Here is a 21,967-nt window from a genome sequence, read left to right as displayed (position 1 = left end):
TTTGTACTGTAGTACCCAGAACTGCACACAGTACTCGAGGTGAGGCCGCACCAGTGCAGAGTAGAGTGGGAAAATCACTTCCCTTGACTGACTAGCAATGCCATGCTTGATGCACCCCAGGATACGGTTGGACCTCATGGCTGCCAGGGCACACTGCTGACTCATATTCAACTTGCTATCAGCCAAAACCCCCAGACCCCTCTCTGCAAGGCTGCTCTCCAGAATCTCATCCCTCAGTCTGTACATATAGCCCTTCTCAGATGCAGGACCTGGCACTTGCCGTTGTTAAACTTCATACAGGTGGTGATTGCCCAGCTCTCCAATCTGTCCAGAATCTATGGATGATAACTTCTTATTCTACAACTACTGACAAAAAATTTTTTCTCCACATATTTTATCCCTTCCTTCTATACCTGTTTTGTCAGATATAGGTAGTAACTAACATTTGCACAGATTGACTGAAATGTAAAAGAATTATCTTTTTCTTTCCGAGAAAGTTCACTTAACAACACACCTTCCTATTTTTTTATGTTTATTATTATTTTGATTTTTTTTGTTTGATAAGATTCTGATTATATTTTTTGTACAAATTGTTTCATGTTACACTGAAAATATTTTTGTTCAATTTTTAAACAGTTGTTCTTCTAGTGAGTGTATTTCCAGTCTTTGGCATTACTTTGTGGAATGATTTTCTGTACAACAAAACTTTCAAAGCAAAATCTTTGCATAGTGACTTTGTGATCATTGTGTCAAACATATTCCATGAAAGTGAACACAGCGTGATTATCAGTCAAAACAGAGAGTCATAGAGTGAATGGAAGATGTGAATTATAGGTTTATTCATATGTAGATTCAGTCTGCTTACCTACCTCAAAATATGGCCTTGCAGAAAGTCATTTGGAGGACAGAGTTCAGTAGGACCCAGACGGTTTGACAACATTTCTTAAAGGTACTGCTACTCACCCTCACCATGGAACTGCCAAGCTCCTAAGTCTAGGTGGAGGTTCTGTATGTCCCAGGTCCCAGGTCCCAAGACCAGAACAAAGTTTAATGAGAAAGAATCATAAAACATGCCATGACCTTTTTGTTATTATTATTATTATTAATAATATAATTAATAATAATAATATTTCTTCCAGACTGAAGTGGCCTTTGAACAGAGATTTTAGAAACTGTTTTTTCAACTCAGTGATTACATCTTTGCTCAGTCCTACTTTATGTACATTTGTTGTTTTTATTTGTTTGTTTGTGTTTTGATTGTTTTATTTGCAGCTCTCAATTTTAAAAATGTTATCCCAGAAGAAAGTCAGACTCAGAAACTCAGTGGAATTAGACTAAGACCTGCATTCTCTCATTTCTCCATGCGCAAAATAGGACTTCATATTCTCCTATGTTGGAAGAATGTTATGGGAGGTGGTATAGGTGCATCAGAGAATAGTCAAGGAATGCATTTTCAAAGAACAGGATTATTAATCTGAAGCAATATTCTTTTAAAGGAATGCTTTACCCATATTGAACTATGAAGAGACAAATTAAAATTAATTTAATGCAAAACAAGTCCTTGTTGTTCATTTAGACATTGTTTTAATCATATGGATATTTTTCTCACTTTTTTATTAAAAATGATTTCCCCCCACCTAGTGTTGGTAATTTTCCAAAACAGTCAAGAAGACTTTTCAGAAGAAAATGTAAGGTGATATGTGCCCCAAATACAGGAAAATATTGAAGAGGTACAAAGCAGAAGTAGAAAAATAAAATGTTTATTTTTTTTTTCTCTAATTCTTTTGCTTCCAGTAACTATGGGTTTCACAGTGGGGGAAAAGAAGCAACAAATAAAAGAGAGGCTTTACTTTAAATAGATGTGGTTTCTTTAAACACACAAGCTAATGGTAAGTTTTTATTTAGAAAAAATAAGAAGAAAAAATAAAAACAGCTCTTACTTGCTGGGTTAATGTGATCATGTTTTCAATGTCTTGGGATGAACCACAATTCCAAATTAAATATTTTCATAAATTATTAAATTAAGTCAATTATGTGTGAAACAGATGATATGTATTACATTTGTGCTGTTGGAGAGTACATTTTTACAGGACAGTCAACTTATTAAATTCTAAGAAGAGGCAATATCTTTTTCTGTTTGTTGATCCTTTTGTAATTCATGGGGATACATGATAAAAAAGTTCCCACATACCAAATGCAACCCTAATAATTTACAGAATAAAGAATTGAGAGGACTAGAGGAAATACAAATCCATTATCAACTTTAGACATCAGGCTGTGTTGGCAGTTTTTAATTCTTCTGAAGTGTATTCCAGTTCTGTTTTTAATTTACTTTCAGTTTTCTCTGCCCCACTTCAGGGCCTCCTTGTATTCATATGCTTTGCTACAAAAAATTCTGAGAGCACAGTAGCTCTTCTCTCAAAACTCCACAGCCTGTTTAGTATCTTGTACATTCTTACCAGGTGCTTGCTCTTGACTTTGAGACGGTAGCTAAGTGGCATCTTTTCTGATTCTCACCTTATGTCGCATCTGACCATCTGTGCAGGTCTTTTCTGGAATGTCCCTGACTTCTCCGTCAACCAAACTTGACACTCACAAAAATAAATTAAAAAAAATAAAATAAATTGCAAATTGCCTGGATTATAGATTAAAAATAATATATATAATAATAATAACAGGTCAAACTTGAAGCCTTGGAATTTTACCTAACGATGTCATGAAAATAGTCTTTCTGATGGATAAACTAACCCTTTTCAAAGCATAGTTACAATGTTACATACATATGGAAAATTCCTTTGTATAAGTTATGGTGCTGAGCCTGTTCCAGATGATTCATGTAAAGCTTTGCTTAGAAATGTAAAGAGATCCACATCGTTATTCCACTAGATTTCCTGTGGACATGATTTCCCCCACAGCCAAGGCTTTCTTCTTAAAATATTCCCTCTGTGGTATATTGTACATTTCTTGTTTTTATTATTTAATGCTTGTTTGAGATAAGTTGCCAAGGGGATTTTTCTTCATGCAAAGACTTTTCTTATCAGGACAGTGAGAAGCGCAACACTTCTGTTAAAAATAAATGCACATTACAAATTCAATTTCTATTGGCACCCATTTGAATGTTTAAAAAAAAAAAAAAAGATACAACTGCTGATGTTGAATTTGCATGAATAGAACTGATGAGAGAATCTGGTCCCTAGTATTATACAGAAAGTTAAATACCTCTAAAACTCATGGAAGTCCTGGATAATGCTAAGTATATTAACTATATTTTTCTCTTTTGGGAATAGAAACAGATTGGCCAGATGACTTTACAAGTTCTTACTGTAGGTCATGGACAGTGATGGAAAATAAAACACAGGACAAAACAGCTTTTAACTTTAAGCACTAGACAACACACCCTCTTTGTTTGATCAGATAGTTGATTTTCAAAGGCATTTTGGAAGCTGTAGCCCTTTCCTTATGGCTCATATACATTGTCTTAAAATGTCTTTTGTATAAATATATGAGGAGAGGGATTCAAGAGGATGGAGCTGGTCTCTTTTCAGTTGTGCCCAGTGAGAGAATGAGAGGTAACAGGCACAAATTGAAGCACAGCAAGTTCTGACTGAATGTGAGAGGGCATGTCTTTACTGTGAGGGTGACAGAGCACTGGAATAGGTTGCCCAGAGAGGTTATGGAGTCTCCTTCTCTGGAGGTATTCAAAACCCACATGGATGCCATCCTGCACAATGTGCTTTAGGTGATCCTGCTCAGCAGGAGTGTTGGACTAGGTGATCTTCAGAGGTCCCTTCCAACCCTGGACATTTTGTGATTCTCTGATTCTGTCTTGAATTGAGACTTTTTCCTAAATATAAAAAATTAAGTGTATATTTACTGTTTAATTTGTCTTCATTATCAACACACACCACTCACAAGGTTATTGCCAACTGTCTCTGAACAGCTAAATTGGCAGCATGATCATTTTTGGGTTGGAGTCCAAGCTGAGAAAAGGCATGCTGCACTGCAAGAACACTTCCTGATTTCCTGGGAAGACAGACGGACTTGCAGGCTGAAATTATTCCTTTCTAATTGCTACTCAAGGATAATGTGCAGAATGTGCCATTAAAGAATCTGCCTTCAAGTTGGACTCAGCAATCAGCAGTCCAATATTAAGCTGATTTTCAGGAGAGAAACTGGTGATAGAAATCCTTCTACCAGATGTACAGTAGGGAGAAAAAAAAAATCGAAAAATACAAGTGTGAATGCTCTTAAAACTATTTCAGGGAGGACTTGCAGAGTTAGTACAGGACAACACATCTTTTTAACCGAAGACAATGCATTTATTTCTCCTCCTCCTCTTGCCCCCCATCCTCCTCTTCTTTTTTTTTTCTCTGCTCCTCCTGCTCCTCCTTCTCCTTCCCCTCTTCCTCCTTCACCTCCTTCTCCACTATCTTTTTTTTCCCCACTTTATGACTCGATATTACAAACCAAGTCCAAATTATGTTGCCGATGCTTTCAAGCGTGGTTGACACACAGTACCTTGTCCACTTGCAGAAAATGACTACTATTGTCTAAAGGAAAAGAATTTCAAATGCTCTCCAGAAGTATAAACAGGAAAATTAAACAATTTACAAACACTGGTCTAGATACTGTTTTTGGATCATATTCATTTTATCTAATGAATTCTGCTCAAAGCCAATAGAAAGGACTTAATTGTATTAGGACAATTCCTTGATAAATTGCACTGATTTAAATTGCAAATACTGGTGTTAAAATGAAGAGTGACTTCAAACAATGTAGCGAAAGACTGTTAGCAAAATGAAAGGTTAGTAAATGGCTCCATTCTCTGCTTCCACAGTTCTATGTAACACGGTGGATTTCTAGCAGGAGAATACTTTATCTCCTTCTCTTGATAAATCTGGTGTTCAGAGTGTAAATGAATAAAATAAATCAATTATATTTTAATTTGGAAAGCAAAAGTATATACTTTTTCTCTTATGATTTCTATCTGCCTGGGGTTATTTCTTGTTTCTTTCTGCCTTGTGATTTATTTTTTTTTTAATTTATTTTGGGTAGGAAACAGAGATAAGCAGAACCCATTCATGTCAGCTAGCATGTAAGAAGACAGGTGTTTAACACTCTTCACACTCACTACTGCAGACATTTTCTGTTCTAAAAACCCAAAAGGTTCAATTTCCTTTACAAAACTATTGCTGTTAGACTTCTGCAGATTTCCACATTACAGGCAGAGCATAAAAATAGCTAAACTAAATAAAGTTGCTAATCACTGAACAAAATGATTGAAGTTAGCTGAGCAGGGCCATAAGCTGCTAAGCGGTGAGCTGCTTTAATTGCACTCTTGCACTAACTAGGAACTTGTGTGTGTGTGTGTATGTTTGTGTGCTGAAGATCAAATTCCATAAAGTAATGAAATAGTGCCTTCATGGAACTCCACATTGCATTTCTTTCTGTCTCTGATTCATTAATATATGTTATTTCAAAATGTAAATCCTTCTCTTCCTTTCAGACTTTATAATTATTCTTTTCTTATAATGTATGCATATTTTTGATACTGACCTTTATGCTCTGAAAGAGCAGAAGAGTTTGTTTCTCCCCTGAACTGCAAGAAGGAACAATATTTGAAACAGATTTTCTACTCTAGATCAGTTGCAGATAGATGTAAATGGAGATCCTGTATTACTAGTTGGGATTATTTTAATGGCCACAGGGTATCTGGGTATTTCTAAAAACCCTTTTTTAATACTGTTTTCCAAAAGTGATTTTATTCTGTTTACTTACAGGCTTCTCTTTTTTTCCAGTCCTCTTCAGTAAGCTATGTTTTGTTCAGCATTGTTTATTTTGATGTATTGCATGTAACTCTGAAGGGCCAATACGCATAAATTGGCAAAGATCAGTTTAAGGAAGAAAGTGGAAAACACACATATCTGTTACACTGAAAATGCAGTCCTGCATTTTTCAAACATTGAAAGTCCAGTTTGTCTGTAACATCTCCCTTCTTCTTGCTCTCCTTTCCACACAAAATGCTTCCCTCAAGTTCTATAATAAAATGCTCTGTTTTAATTGTACTTGATCTGTGTTGTAGAGCATTATTTAGCACAGCTCAATAGGGAGATAAGCTTCTATAGCACATGGCACAACTGTCTTTAGCAAAGATGCTCTGACATGCTTCTTCCTCATCAATGATTCATGTTCAGAGCCATTCGTTTCTTTCTCTAAGGTTCTGAGTTTCTATGCAGGAAACTAAAGTCATTGTTTTTGAAGTGACATCCTCCCTAACTTTTCATCTGGTCTTTGAGAACACTAATGCAATCATTGAGGAAACAGGTTTCAAGGCCAGGTTAATGTGAGCTGATGGAAGCTCATATTTTTATACCCATTGATACACTGAAAATATGCAGATTCTACTTTGAAATGACTGTGTAAAAACATTTGATTTACCTTGTGGCTGAAAAATTAGAGTAGCTATATGCACAGTTACTCAATACCATATGTGGCTGTCACATGTAAACTATATCGAATGGTCAATCCCCCAAAGCAGCAGTAAGTTGTTTTCTAGTCAAGCCAAATTCAGATGCAATTGTGTTAAACTAATTGTAAGACTTCATTAGCAGGATTCTTTAGATGCAAACTAATGATTAAAAAGTACAGTATTTGGGATTTGCATGTCAAATTCATATCAAACAGCTGATCTCAGTTACCTCGCCCACTGTACAATTATTTATTTTATTTTATATTTAATTTTAATTTTATTTTATTTTATATTTTATTTTTTTAATCTATCATCTATCTATCTGTCTGTCTGTCTGTCTGTCTTTCTCTCTATCTATCTAGAGATTTGAAGTAGAACTGAGTAATAATGATTTTATGGAGCTTGGTTTTAGCAGGGATTATATATTATTTTCCTATGAAACTCCTACAAATTTTTCAAAGCAACACAGTGACATAGACTTTGGTATATTTGGGTACCAGCACTTTGGAATTTTAGGATAGGCAGAAAATTGTTTCTGTTTCATGGAGAAAAAAATCAGAGGGAAAATTCTCCTGTATTTGTCCTGGTGAAGAACTTAGCCTGTTATGAGTTTCAGAGGTAGCTGGCATATTGGAAGATTTGTAAAATAATTCCTTGGTATACGCAACTTGCGTGCATGTGTCTATATTGTAATACTGGGATTAGTTCAGTCTAGGTAGGTTTATTATTATTATTATTTATTTTTTAATAATTTCATTTAAATTGCTCATTACCCCAGAAAATATTATTCAGCAAAAATGTAGGAGCATTTTTAGGTTTGAAGATTGTCATTTTATGATAACTTTGGTAACAAAAAGGCTAGTTCTACATACCACCCCCCATTCTCCCTCATCCATTTTATCTAATTCAAACATATGTCTAGACTTAGACTTTCCAAAATCATTCCTATTTGGGTAGAAACCAAGTATGAAAAGTTTCTTACCAAAAGAAAATATTTAATAGTTGCTTGTAAGTGAAGCCAGGAGGTTACAATGAAACCTGATCTCAGCAAACTGCTACTGCAAAACCTCAAATAATGGAAACCAAACCTCACTTTTTTGCATAGAAATATCAAAGCAGCTGGGTTTCACTCGATCTATTTTAAATTCCTTTGGCAAAACCTCTTCTATCTGTATATTGGCTCCTGTGTGTACTCACATATATTCCATTTCTGAGCAATGAGTAATTTATTTTTTATTTTCTATTTTTTCATAGTGAAGTCTGTACGGAACAGCTTTAAAACTAAAGATTGCAGATTCAGTATCACAACATTTTGAAATTTCAGCTCTACAGGCAGTGGGAGGGCTGGTGAGCTCAGAACTATGTATTCATACATGCCCTACCCTGTCTTCTGAAAGGCTTGAGGATTAGATGTATGTCAGTTGTCCATTTTAATCTGAAGTCTATTACAGTGTTACATGGTCCCCAGTTTTATTGCTACTCTTGTTCTGGGCAATTCAGCCTGCAAATGTAGCCTTGTGGAAGACAAGGTTTGGGTTGCATAGGAAGACCCCTGTCAGGGTCTCTCACTATCAGGGATGAATCTACAGGGCTCTCACTGCACTCTTCAGGAAACAACATGCTCAGCAATCTATTTGTCCACATGGTCTGGTATTATGACTTTCATGAGCCTGATTTTGATAAGTAGTTCAAATCTACAGCTTAAATTGTATATTCTAAAAGCGTATTAGTACCTCTAATTCAGCTTTGATTTAATAGTCCTTTTTGTGACTCTTAGAGTAAATCTTATGGGTTACCGACTGCAAAAGTTATATGAAGTTATATGAATGGCCCTTTAGTACAAGAAAATTCACAAAAAAAAATTCAATGCTTAGGAGAGGTTTGCATTTATAATTTGCAAAAGACCCCTAGGTATTAGACACTGAGATGAGTTTACAGACTGTTAAGTCCTGCACAGTTTTTTATTGTAATAGTTATATTTTTATCCCAGAAAAAAAAAATGTAAATATTCTGAGTAACAAAATGTTTTTCACAGAATCACAGAACTGCAGGGGTTGGAAGGGACCTTGAAAGATCATCGGGTCCAACCCCCCTGCCAAAGTAGGTTCCTTAGAGCAGGCTGCCCAGGTAGGCGTCCAGACGGGCCTTGAATATCTCCGGAGGAGACAACACAACCTCCCTAGGCAGCCTGTTTTTCATTGTTTCGCTTATGTCATTTTTATGATGTTTGCAGATTTCATGGTCAGGAAAGTTTTCCTGTTATACTTAATTTTTCCTTCGTTGTTGCTATTGTTCTTTGTTTGTTTTACAATTGCAGGTGGAGAAAAGAGAAATGTTTTATTTGAAAAACCTTTCACTAAACCCCAGTAATTTTCTTCCTATTTTCTGTCCTAAAAGTATGTTTACAATTCCAAATGTCAGAAACATTAAAATTTTATCTGACCATAAATTCCTAAGAGAGACCACTCCGTTATAAAACCAGAGGTCAAACAGAACTGCTGGTGCTGATTCTGATAACAACACTGTTTCATCTAATTCATTAGATAGCATTTCAGCTGGTAAAGACCAGCCATTCATGTAAGATGGAGAAAAAAGACAAAATAGAGAATAAGGAGAAGTTACAACATGTTCCATGTGATGGGAATAACCATGCATCCTCATTCATTGTGGGACATCAAAACTTTTACATCCAATATCCGGATCTTGCCTGTTAGAAGGAAATGCACAGAAGCAAAAGTATGCACCACCTGGGCCATTTAGTTATGGTTGGAGACCATATTAACACTATTCCTCCAACATATGGAAACTAAAGGTATGGGAAGGGCAGGTGACCTTGGATCTCAAAGAGATATGTCATGTTTTCTGCCATGGGGAACGTTGCTGGAGTGCTGGAAAGGATCTTGAGAAAATTTGAGAACTCAGAAACAGCTGAAAACTTCATAGTATTGGTGGTGCCTATAGATCAGACTGGGCCTGTAGGAACACAATGCCTGTTCTTCTTATAACCAGCTTTCTTCTCTGGTGGGTGTGAGTGAAAGTGATGCAGAAGTTAATTCAGACTCGATCTGAATAAGGAATGTTGTTGAACTTTGAACTAGTTTGGGATTTTACTGTTGCCTGTTTTCTGTTGGCTACCTGTAGACTGAAGAATATCTTCCTGAAGTGTATTACATCTGTTTCAAATTCGAGGAAGAATCTCTTCCGAGCTGAGAAGGCCAAAACTTACACTCATCAAAAGCACACTGAATTTCTCAGAAACTGATAATCAAAGTTTCCTTTTCACTAAAAAAAAAAAAAATCACTCATGTTTCTTTACCAGTGGAAAGGTGTTGTACCTTCAGATTTTTTATTATTATTATTTTTTTTTCTGAAATGTTGCCAATGACCCTTTCAAGAGGGACATTTCTTGACAGTAAAGCTGAATGTATGTTTTCTTAAAATATTTTAGGAGGCCTCTGGAAAAAAGTTTATGGATGTTGGGATAGGAACCCTTTCTGAAAATTACGTTCACCTCTATAAAGTGAAAGTGATAAGAAAGTCAAAAGGTAAGATTGCCTTCCTGTTCCTCTTGCTCCACTATACAACAGTACTACAGATCATGCTAGTAGAGAGAAAAATAATTTCCTACTTTAAATGGTGCTTCCCATCCTCCAAGAAATTTCAGACATTCTTGTTATTCCTTATTATGTCTTCTGACTTTGAGGTGGCTTTTGCATGTGTATTTTGGTATGAGAACTTGTTTTTTTGCTTTAGAAATGGATGTGCACCTCAGGTTGCCTACCTACTAACTGGAGGGTGGAATACCAAGAGTAAACAACCGGTGGGGAAAAAAAAAAAAAGAAAAAAGAGATTACTCAAAATAATATGAAGTTTGCTGTGAAATAATAAGGAAGTTAGATTCTGTTGCTTATGTGTTGCATGAATTATTTGAGAACTATACAAAAAATATCATAAGAAATAATCCACATCATTAAAATAATGAACTTAAAGCACATATAAAATATTTAAATATTACTATGATTATCTATAATATAATTATCATGTCGTTTGTGAAAGGCAAGTATACCTTCAATTAGAACAGTCTATTCAGAGTGAATGTCTTTTACATACCTTGTACAATACAATACAGTTCCAACTGAAATCATGGATTTAATATATTTTTGATCTCAAATGTATATTATGCACTACTTTCAACAAATAAGCTCCCATGAGTAATGTTCCTTTTTTCAAATATATTTGGTGCATATATATATACATATACTTATATATATACATATATATATATATATATGCATACATATATAACAAAAGCTAGTGCCGGGTCCTGCACCTGGGACAGGGCAACCCTGGCTATACATACAGACTGGGTGACGAGACACTGGGGAGCAGCCCTGCAGAGAGGGATCTGGGGGTTTTGATTGACAGCAAGTTGAATATGAGCCAGCAGTGTGCCCTGGCAGCCAGGAGGGCCAACCGTATCCTGGGATGCAACAAGCACGGCATTGCTAGTCGGTCAAGAGAAGTGATTGTCCCGCTCTACTCTGCGCTGGTGCAGCCTCACCTTGAGTACTGTGTGCAGTTCTGGGCACCACAGTACAAAAAGGACATTAAACTGTTGGAGAGTGTCCAGAGGAGGGCAACAAAGATGGTGAAGGGCCTAGAGGGGAAGACGTATGAGGAGTGGCTGAGGTCACTGGGCCTGTTCAGCCTGGAGAAGAGGAGGCTGAGGGGGGACCTCATCACAGTCTGCAACTTCCTCGTGAGGGGGAGTGGAGAGGCAGGGGACCTATACTCTGTTATTACCAGTGATAGGACCCGAGGTAACGGTGTTAAGCTGAGGCAGGGGAAGTTTAGGCTGGACATCAGGAAGAGGTTCTTCACCGAGAGGGTGGTCGCACACTGGAACAGGCTCCCCAGTGAAGTAGTCACTGCACCAAGCCTGTCTGAATTTAAGAAGCGTTTGGACTGTGCACTTAGTCACATGGTCTAAACTTTTGGGTAGACCTGTGCGGTGCCAGGAGTTGGACTTGATGATCCTTATGGGTCCCTTCCAACTCGGGATATTCTATGATTCTATGATATATATTTATATATATATAATTTTATTTTAGGTGAAAGTTTCAGCTTTCTATTTGTAAAATAAATGGAATTGCAGGATTTTTTATTATTATTATTATTTTTTTCTTGATTGATCATTTGTACTTTTTCAAATCCTAAGAAGAAAGAAAAGCTGAGACTCTCTCTAGGACCCAAATGATGATTTCAATTCCATTTGGGCTGGACCCTGCACCCTTAGAGAACTCATTAGAGGATCAGGGCTTTGATTCATAGCTAGGAAATTAAATGATTTGTAAGCTGTGTTATGAAGCCAATTGCTGGAAGAAAGTATTTTAGTATTTTATTAGCAAGAAACAGTTGTAAAATCCAACGGTTACTACAGGCCTTCTATAAGTTATAATCAAGCAGGGCCTGGTACTTTTTGAACAATGATAACGTTTGATGAACAACACAGATGAAATTACCAAAAAATAAAAAAATAAAAAAAAATCAAACAGATAACAGCAAGTTACAGAAGGAATGCAACATAGCTGTAGACTTCAGCAGCTCATTAAAATATAACTCTTGCCAAATAGAATATGTTGGACAGTCAATAAACTAACCAAACCCCAGCACATGCGGAACACTAAGCTTTAAAGAATTTCTGGGGTGTCACTATCTTTTTCCATTTCCTTTTTTTTTTTTTTTCCCCCAGACATCTTAAAAGACTCAAATTTTCCTTTGAATAAATGTTAGATTGGTCCCACACCATCAGACTCTGTTTGCTCTTCATAAATCACAAATTGAAAGATCAAAATGAATTAATTGAAATTATAATGATTATGCTTCAATAAGCAAAACACTATTCTATCTAACATTGTAGGAAACAGTTGAATAATGCAATAAGTCTAATGATAATAAAATACACTTCTGTTTTTATCAAACTGAATAATAGAATGATGGTTGCAACACTCCTGTGATTGCATTTGGATACTCGGAGAATAGTTTCAGTCATGTTCCTTTTCCAAATACAAAAATGTGTCCTGGGCTTAGAAGATGTTTTTTATACATATATATTTATATATAAAGTTGTCCTGGTTCCAGTTAGGACAGAGTTAAGTAGCTCATAGTAGCTGGTAGGGTGCTATGTTTTGGATTAGGATGAGAAGAGCGCTGATAACATGCTGATGTTTTAATTGTTGCAGAGCAGTGTTTACACCAGGCCAAGGACTTTTCGGCTTCTCGCTCTGTCCTGCCAGCGAGCAGGCTGGGGGTGCAGCAGGAGCTGGGAGGGGACAGACCCAGGACAGCTGACCCAAACTGGCCAAAGGGGTATTCCATACCATCTGACGTCATGCTAAACAATATATAGGGGTGGCTGGCCGGGGTGGGGGGGCCGGCTGCTCGGGAATAGGCAGGGCATCGGTCAGCGGGTGGTGAGCAATTGCATTGTGCATCACTTGTTTTCTTACACATTATTATTGTTAATACTATTATCATTATCACTATTATTATTATTATTGTTATTATTATATTCCTTATATTCCTTATATTCCTGTCTTAATAAACTGTCTTTATCTCAACTCACCGGCTTCACTTTCCCGTTTCTCTCCCCCATCCCAGAGAGGGAGGGGGGAGGGTGAGCGAACGGCTGTGTGGTGTTTAGCTGCCAGCCGGGTTAAACCACAACAAAAGTGCCTACCACCATATTGATAAACACTCTTTGGAACCACTCTGACGGCAGGGGTAAGAACAGGAGTTGGCCTGTTAGTACCTCAGCACTTCTGTTTCCAACCAATTTAAACCTCTCGTTATGTAGTTTCCAGTTTGCTGAATAAGGCCTTCATATAAAGGAACACAAAAGGGATGGGTAACTTTTCTCCATGACAGCTTAATACTGAAGTCCACCATACATTAAATAGCATGAAAAATTTAGCAGCACAGACAAAACAGGACATCAGCATGGTTTTATTTTTTATTTTTTTTCATGTCCTGTTTCCTTCTCCTTTCATGAGTCATCTAGGATTTTTAATACACCAGTTAATAGAAACATGGTGTCAGATGATGGAAACCCTTCTGCTGTTACATCTTCTGGGTTTTAGATCCACATTGACACAAAATGTAATGGAGGCTGGGGAGGTGGGAGAAGGTTCATCATTTAAAATTAGGTTCAGAGTTTAACAAAAAGTTATAATGAGTCCCCAGTACTAACAAGTACTGATAAATTACATGGATTTGTCAAGACTTCACAGCCTGTGATGGAGTTCAGCCTCAGATTTTCTTTTCTTTTCTTTTCTTTTCTTTTTTTTTTTTTTTAATTTAATTTAATTTTATTTTTCCTATATGAAAGAAATATTTTTGTCATTAATCTTATCATTAGTCTTGCTAAGTATGTCTGCTAAGTCTCCAGCAATAAGTTCTCTGTCACCTCCATTCTTTGGTTTCATTGCAACCTCTAACTTGTTCTAAGACTGAAAACAGCAAGTACAGATCCACTGTCTTCTCCATCCTCATCCAACATACCATGCATAGATTGAAACATCAAAGTTTAATTGAAAACTCAGAAGAATCTGGCCTTATATTACTCCTCATGATAGCGTAAAAGCTCAGTGACTTCAGAGAAATTCTAAGATGTTCATCTGTGGGCATAAATACTGAGGATTAAGGAGCCTTTTTTACTATGAGAATATTGCTTATTTTATGTTAGGCAATGACAGTATTGCTGGTCATCTGCTATGTGAAACACCAGAATACAGGAAACCTGAGAAAACTCCCTCTTCTCAGAAATGAAATAAAGTATTTTGTGAAAAAACTTCAAGAAAGTTAGGATTAATATATTATCTGCCTACCTATCCACCCCTAAATGTTGGGGTGCATAAATTCACCCCTCATTAGTTGAACAGATTGCATAAAGTTTCTTAATTTTGCTCTTTTGACAGGAGAGGAAAATAATAGTATATGCTAAATATCTACTTTTTTGAATTAAAAATTGAGAGAATCTTTTTGAGAAATAAACAGAAAAATAATTTTCATTTTATATTTAGGAAACTTTAAGAATTTTATTCCTATATTATCGCATGAAGAGGTGTACCTATGTTATTTTTCTTTTAAGTATTGTTCATATATCAGATTTGTACCTGCTCTGGCAGGGGGATTGGATCTTTCAGGATCCTTTCCAATCCCTAACATTCTGTGATTCTGTGATTCTGTGATATTTCCCATAGGAAATAAAAAGTAGGTCTTTTCTGCTGATGGCAGTTATTTCCTAACAACTGATTGTGATGTAAAAATAAAATAAAATAAAATAAAAAATATATTTTAATATCCTGGAAATTTACTGACAAGATAAAATTGGACTTGGAAGAGATCCTAAGATATCAGCTACTCTATTTTTCAGTGCATGCATAATTACTATGTTATTTATTTATTTATTTATTTATGATGTATATTAAGGTACGTTCAGAGAGATCCCTAGCCCATGTTTGGACTAGGTAAAAAATGTTTGCTTGGGTATTTTAGCAGATTGTAAGCCATTTCTGATAAGAGAAATACGAACAACATGAGCTTCAATCACATATTTGATTTTCAGTTTTTCCAGTATTACATCTGAGTTTGAAAAGTATTTCTGAAAATATTCGTTATTCACATTCTACTTCTGTTATTTTTTTTATACTCAGCTGGACTATTGGCATAGTAAGCCATTTATTCTCCATGTGTATTTATATCAATATTAAGCATATAACTGTTTTTTGAAAATACAGGCTTCCTTCATACTACTATTCCTGTAAGTAGGTAAATAATTTCAGTTGGATGATTAAGAAAGTGATAGTGTCTGCAAAGCAGATACCTGAAGCTCTATTAGATGTTAATTATGTCAGAAATATTTATCACCTGTTTGTTGGTACATCATGGATGACATGCACAAAAGTATCATTTGTGATTTCTAAACTCTTCCTTAACTGTAGAGTCACAGAATTTGTACAATATCTTTTATTCTTCGGGACATGGTATTCTGAGAAAAAAATATTTAAAGTTCCTCATTTAAATGGTCTCTTTTGCTATTTACCACATCAGGTTATCAGTTTGGCTTTGTGACGCTATTGCTGGACAAAAGATTGTGATGTCACTAGAATGAGTAGTTTCTGTTTAAGGTGCTGGAGGGATGGGGTTTTGAAACTGATTTGTTCCATAGCTTGCCATTGACCTGGATTCTCATTTGTGTGCTGTGCCTCTGGGGTAACTTCTCTACAGTCAATAATAGTGTTATTATGTGTATTTATATTACCAGAATGAATATTTGACTTTGGCTTTCCTCACTAAATACAATGTGTTTTAATCCCTAGCATGAGGCTCTTTGTGAAAATAATGTATATCTATGAGAAATAAGTAAATACAAAATTTTACATTTATTCACATTTTATCACATTAAAATTTTATGACTTAAATCTTACAGTGCATTTCATTTTGTTTGACTTTGGTCATGTGAAAATTTGACATCTACTTTAATCTCATGATAGGGGAACATATTGCAGAATAATATAGGTCTCTAAGGTATGTGAAATGGATCATTCCCTGAAAGTATTTGTCTATATACTGTTAGCCTCGCTAATCGTTTAAAAGCTTGTTCTTTAAATTTGCTTAAGTTTAAATGAATGCTGAAAGTTGGGATGACAGATCCATCATCACCACAAGCTCACTACAGAAGGGCCAAATACAGGTAACTGTTCTGCAGGGTCTGTGTAACCCTGTAGTTAAAAAAAAAAAAAAAAAAAAAAAGAAAAGGGATTTCTAACTTTACACCTTGTAATTCATAGCAGGTGCAATAGATTACAGTCACAGCTAAACCACCAGCACACCTGAGCTCTTAAGAGGCTCAGACTTAAGAATTCTGGTAACCCAAAAGTTAATGGAAATTGGAGGCTTCTGTTGGAATTAAAAACCACTGAAAATTAGTCCACTAATGTATTCAAAAATCTATGTCACTGAACTTGTTTTAGGCACAGAATCTTTTTTAGACCAGAAAAAAAGATCTTATTCAGTCATAAATAATGAAATACTTCTTACCTTTTCTAAAGAAAAAAGGAAATTGCCTGAACCTGTTTTTTATTTTGAAAACTGTATGTGTATGGTATTTCAAGACCAGTAACATAAATATCTTGAACAGAATAAACCTCCTAGAAACAGAAGGATCTGATAAAATAATACTCGGAGATCTTTTTATTTTTTTATTTTTTTATTTTTTTATTTTTTTCTCTCTTTATAGTTTCCTAACTGGATCTCACTGGCCTTTGTAGCACTGTAACACTAGGGAGCACACTTTCATCAGGAATTATTCTGTCTGCAGGATCTACAGAGAACTGGAGTCAGTTCTGCAAATCGGCAGTTCAGCAGCAGGCCAACCCCTGCCATGCTGTACAGAGTGACAAGGCATGTGAATATGACAGAGCTAATAGTAAACAATGACGGATCTGTCAAGAATCCTATGGGATGCATCTTTCATTTTTTCATGTGCAATACAAAAATCAGAGTTATTTTGTTTGGGTGTGCTTAGATGCCTATCTGAACTTTTCACCCCACTTCTACAAATCTGACTTAGCAGAACAATAAGGAGGATTGTTTTGTTTCTTTGTTCGTTTTAATGACTGAGAGACTTACAATAAACTGAAAACTAGAGCAAGCAACTCTTAGAAAAGGGAGAATATATACTTGCTCTTTAATTTTATTTCTTTTAAAAATGTCTTTGTTCTTGCTGACCAGTTAATAAAATCTTTTTGTGTAGTTATTGCTTTTAATAATCAGCTGAGAAGGTGTTTGTCTATAGAAATGAAGGTGCAGGAGAACAGAAAGGATCTCCTTCTTTGGAATAGTTCTAGACTCAGTTTCACTGATATAATAAAATTTAAAATACACTAAGTTATTGCTTCTTACAACAATTTCAAAGAAAATGTTGTTTCTTATTAAACCAGTTTAGGTGTTTCTTATTAAATCAGTTTAGGTGTTGAATTACATTTAAAAATAACTAAATGTATCTCATATATTGTTCCATTGTCTTTTAGAGAGTATAAAGTCAATGTTACATACTTTGCACTTTTGATACATTACTCTTGCTTTCTTTACGATATGCAGCTACTTTTTATCAGGCCGAGTAGTCTGAAGTTCAACTTAAAACTTGTATAATTTAGAAATGGTCACACACAAAGTGCTCTGGAAATCTTTGCCATTTGTACTCCAGAAAATGTCTCCTCATCAGGAGAAAGCATGTTGCACCAGTCATTGCTAGAAATAACAACAAAAAGAACCTTTTCCCAGACCTTTGCCAGAACTTCCATACCGAATATGATCTATGGTACACGTTTTACATCTATTGCAGTAATTTTATGGAAAGGTTTAAGCTAACAATAATAATAATTATTAATAATAATAGTTGATTAGCTTGAGCTCAAAACAATATTTCAGGTGTGGTCATGTTATTGACATTCTTTACAATATTTCTGTTATTTTCTGCATACGTGACCTTAACTTTGAACTTCTATGTGTATATTTGAACTGCAACCTTACTGATTTGGGTGTGTATGATTTTTTTTTTTTACTGATTTCTTTTGTGTGTATGCATTAAGAAAGTAGAAATATATAGATTAATGGCTCTTTCTGTGTCCTCCACATCCTTTTCTTAGTGGAGCATATGCAAGTATTTATGTTCTCTAGTACACAGCAACTTTCGCAGAAAATTAGACTACTTGGTAAGACTCTGTTTATGAACCGGCACAGAAAGTGTCATCTACTGCTATACTAAGAACTCCAGAGCTACCACATTCAATTGAAAATTCCAGTTGAGAAATTCTGGTATTCAAGTGCATAAGAGTGTTTGTGATCATAAAATAATTATTTTCCACCAAAAGAATCATGCTAGGTCAAATTCCATATCTGTTACTTTGAGAAGAAGCCTGCCTGAAATGAAAATTACAAATCATTATCTCACAGAAGATCAAGTCTGGGCTGCAATTCAAGAAGCTCAACAGCTAATCCAAAAGACAATCAACTGAAAATCTCAGACAATAGAACGAATAAATGTAAACAGTTAATAACATGGGCCATATCACACCATCAATTTCTGAGCAGCAGTTCCATTGATTCCAGTGCTTAAAAATCAATGAAATCTCTGCAGAGAAATAGTTTCAGATGAACAGTGATTATTTATCATAATGACTCATCTGAGGATATCTCCTTTTTCATAAATATATGCTTAGCATTCTTGTTTAATACTCTGTCTGTTGAGAAATTCCTATAATTCTGTGAAGAAATCATTGTCTGTCTTTGCAAAGTTTCCCCTGGTTTTATTCAAAGATCAAAGGAACTTCCCAGGGGACATGCAATCAGTGTGGAGGAACTCCAGTCGGAAATGTTATGGCTGTTGTTTGTTACTTGTACTATGACACAAGCTGGAAGTCACAACCATTCAACAGGATCACATCACGGAAGGTTGTACATGCACGCTCCAAGATGTTTGTCTAGAAGGCTTTACAGCCCAAATGGACTGAAGAGTTAAAAGACAAAATATTTGACAGAGAACTCATAGAATATCCTAAATTGGAAGGGGTACACAAGGATCATCAAGTCCAACTCCTGGCTCCATGCAGGACCACCCACAAATCAAACTGAGTGTGATTCTCAGATATCAAACTGATATCTGAGAGTGTTGTCCAAATGCTTTTTGAACTCTGAGAGGCTTGGTGCCATGACCACTTCCCTGGGGATCCTTTTCCTGTGCCCAAACACCCTCTCTGTGAACAAGCTTTTACTAACATCCAGCCTGAACCTCCCCTATCACAGCTTCATGCCATTCCCTCGGGTCAAACAAAAATCAGCACCTACCCCTCTGCTTCGTCTTGTGAGGAAACTGTAGGCCACCATGATGTCTACCCATAGTCTTCTCTTCTCTAGGATGAAAAAACCAGGTGACCTCAGCTGCTCTTCATATGTCTTCCCCTCTAAAACCTTCACCATATTTGTAGCCCTTCTTTGGACACTCTCTAATAGTTTTATATCCTTTTTATATTGTGGTGCCCAAAACTGCAAACAGTACTTAAGGTGAGGTCACACCAGTGCAGGGTAGAACAGAATCCCTTGAATGGCTAGCAATGCTGTGTTTGATGTGCCCCAGAATATGGCTGGCCCTTTTAACTGCCAGGACACACTGTTGACTCATATTTAACTTGCAGTCAACCAAAATCCCCAGATTCCTTTCTCTGGGCCTGCTCTTCAGCCTTTTGTCCCCCAGAACTCAGCAGCCAGGTGCAAAGGTCAGGGTCAGAGACTGAAGTAACAACTGGAGCTCGAGAACCCTTATTTAAATTCAGTAAACTGTGTAGAATATAGTCAGTGCCATCACTTCCATGTTTTCATTTAAGTTCAAAACCTTGAAGTTTGTTTATTCAAACTATTTATGAAAAAGGTAGAAGATTGTTCTCAAAACGGCATGATGTTTAGCTGGTTAGTTCACTGATTTCAGTGGAACTGTGCCAGATTACACCAGATTAAAGGCTTCCATGATTAAAGATTAAAGCTATTAACCATATTCTTAAACCTTTACCATACGAATAATTCTGCTGACTCACAAGACTACATATATAATGTTAAAATTATGTATTTCCTAAAGGCTTTGGTCAATATTCACCTGATCCAACATAAAATGAAAAATAAATTCAGTCTCAAAACTATTCCTTCCAAAAGTGAACAATGTGAAATTAATTTAAATCCTGTTTCATTTTCTTCTTTTTCTCCAGAAAAATAGTCATCTAAACATATGCTAACACATGTGCGTAACTTCTGGCTTGTATATTTTGTCTGCTTTGGAAGTTGAAGAGTTTTAACTGTAAAGTAAGGGATATAACAAAGATTTAAATACCTCTCTCAAGGGAAAGTTCTTCTGCCACAAATATAGCACATGTACTAACTTTTCTTTTACACAAAAGAAAGTAAAGTTTCCAGCATAATTCTGAATGAAATGAAATAACTGTGGATAGTAAATTTGATATGAGGGTGAGGGAGGATACCATATATTCAAAATATTGGAATAATCATAGAATGACAGAATCATTTAGGTTGGAAAAGACCTCTAAGATAATCTAGTTCAACCTTTAACCTAGCACTGCCAAGTCAACCATTAAACCATGGCACTAAGCACTACATCTACAAATTTTCTGAAGACCTCCAGGGATGCTGAATCAATTACTTCTCTGGGCAGCCTGTTCCAATACCTCACAAACCTTTCAGTGGAGATATTTTCCCTAATATCCAACCTAAACCTCCCCTGGTGTGACTTAAAGCCATTTCCTCTTATCACTTAGTGCTTGGGAATAGAGACCGATCCCCACCTCACTATATCCTCCTTTAAGGTAATTGTAGAGTGCAGTCAGGTCTCCCCTGAGACCTCCTTTTCTCTAGGTTAAATAACCCATTTCCCTCAGCCACACCTCATAAGACTTGTTCTCTAGACCTTCCACCAGCTTTGTTGCCCTTCTTTGGACATGCTCCAGCACCCTGATGTCCTTCTTGTAGTGAGCGGACCAAAACTGAACACAGTGCTCGAGATAAGGCCTCACCAGAGCTGAGTACAGGGGGAAAATCACTTCCCTATTCCTGCTGGCCGCACTATTTCTGATACAATCCAGGATGCTGCTGGCCTTTTTGGCCACCTGAGCACACTAATGGCTCCTATTTAGCCACCTACCAGCCAAAACCCCCAGGTCCCTTTCTGCTGGGCAGCTTTCCAGCCATTCTTCCCCCAGCCTGTAGTGTTGAATGGTGTTATTGTGCCCCAAGTGCAGAACACAGCAGTTAGCCTTGTTGAACCTCATTCAGTTGGCTTTGACATATCCAGATCCCTCTGTAGATCCTTCTGAGCCTTGAGCAGACTTGTGTCTAACTTGATGTTGTCTATGAACTTGCTGAGGGTACCCTCGGTTCCCTCATCCAGATCATTGATAAAGATATTGAAGAGAACAGTCCACAATACTGAGCCCTGGGTACACCACTAGAGACTGGCCTCTAACTCAATTTAACTCCATTCACCACAGCTCTTTGGGACTAGCCACTGAGCCAGTTTTTAACCCAATGAAGCGTACACCTGTCCAAGCCCTGAGAAGCCAGTTTCTCCAGGAGAATGCAGAGGGAAACAGTGTTGAAATCCTTACTGAAGTCTCATGTTGACTGGACCTGATTGCCTGGTTGCCTTGTAGGTGTCATGAGATGGCACTCAGAATATCTACTCCATTAGTTTCCCTAGGACTGAGGTCAGACTGACAGGCCTGTTTTTTCCTGGATCCTCCTTTTGGCTCTTCTTGTAGATAGGCTTCACATTTGCTAGAATGCGACAGGTCATTGATATGTCAATGTATATGTTGTCTTCTGGTACCCCACCACTGGTTGGTGGAGAAAGGAAGATATATTGATAACTAGTTC

Source organism: Anser brachyrhynchus (assembly GCF_964034855.1).
Source record: "Anser brachyrhynchus genome assembly, chromosome: 1".
NCBI classification, from domain to species: domain Eukaryota; kingdom Metazoa; phylum Chordata; class Aves; order Anseriformes; family Anatidae; genus Anser; species Anser brachyrhynchus.
This window is presented reverse-complemented; position numbering follows the sequence as displayed.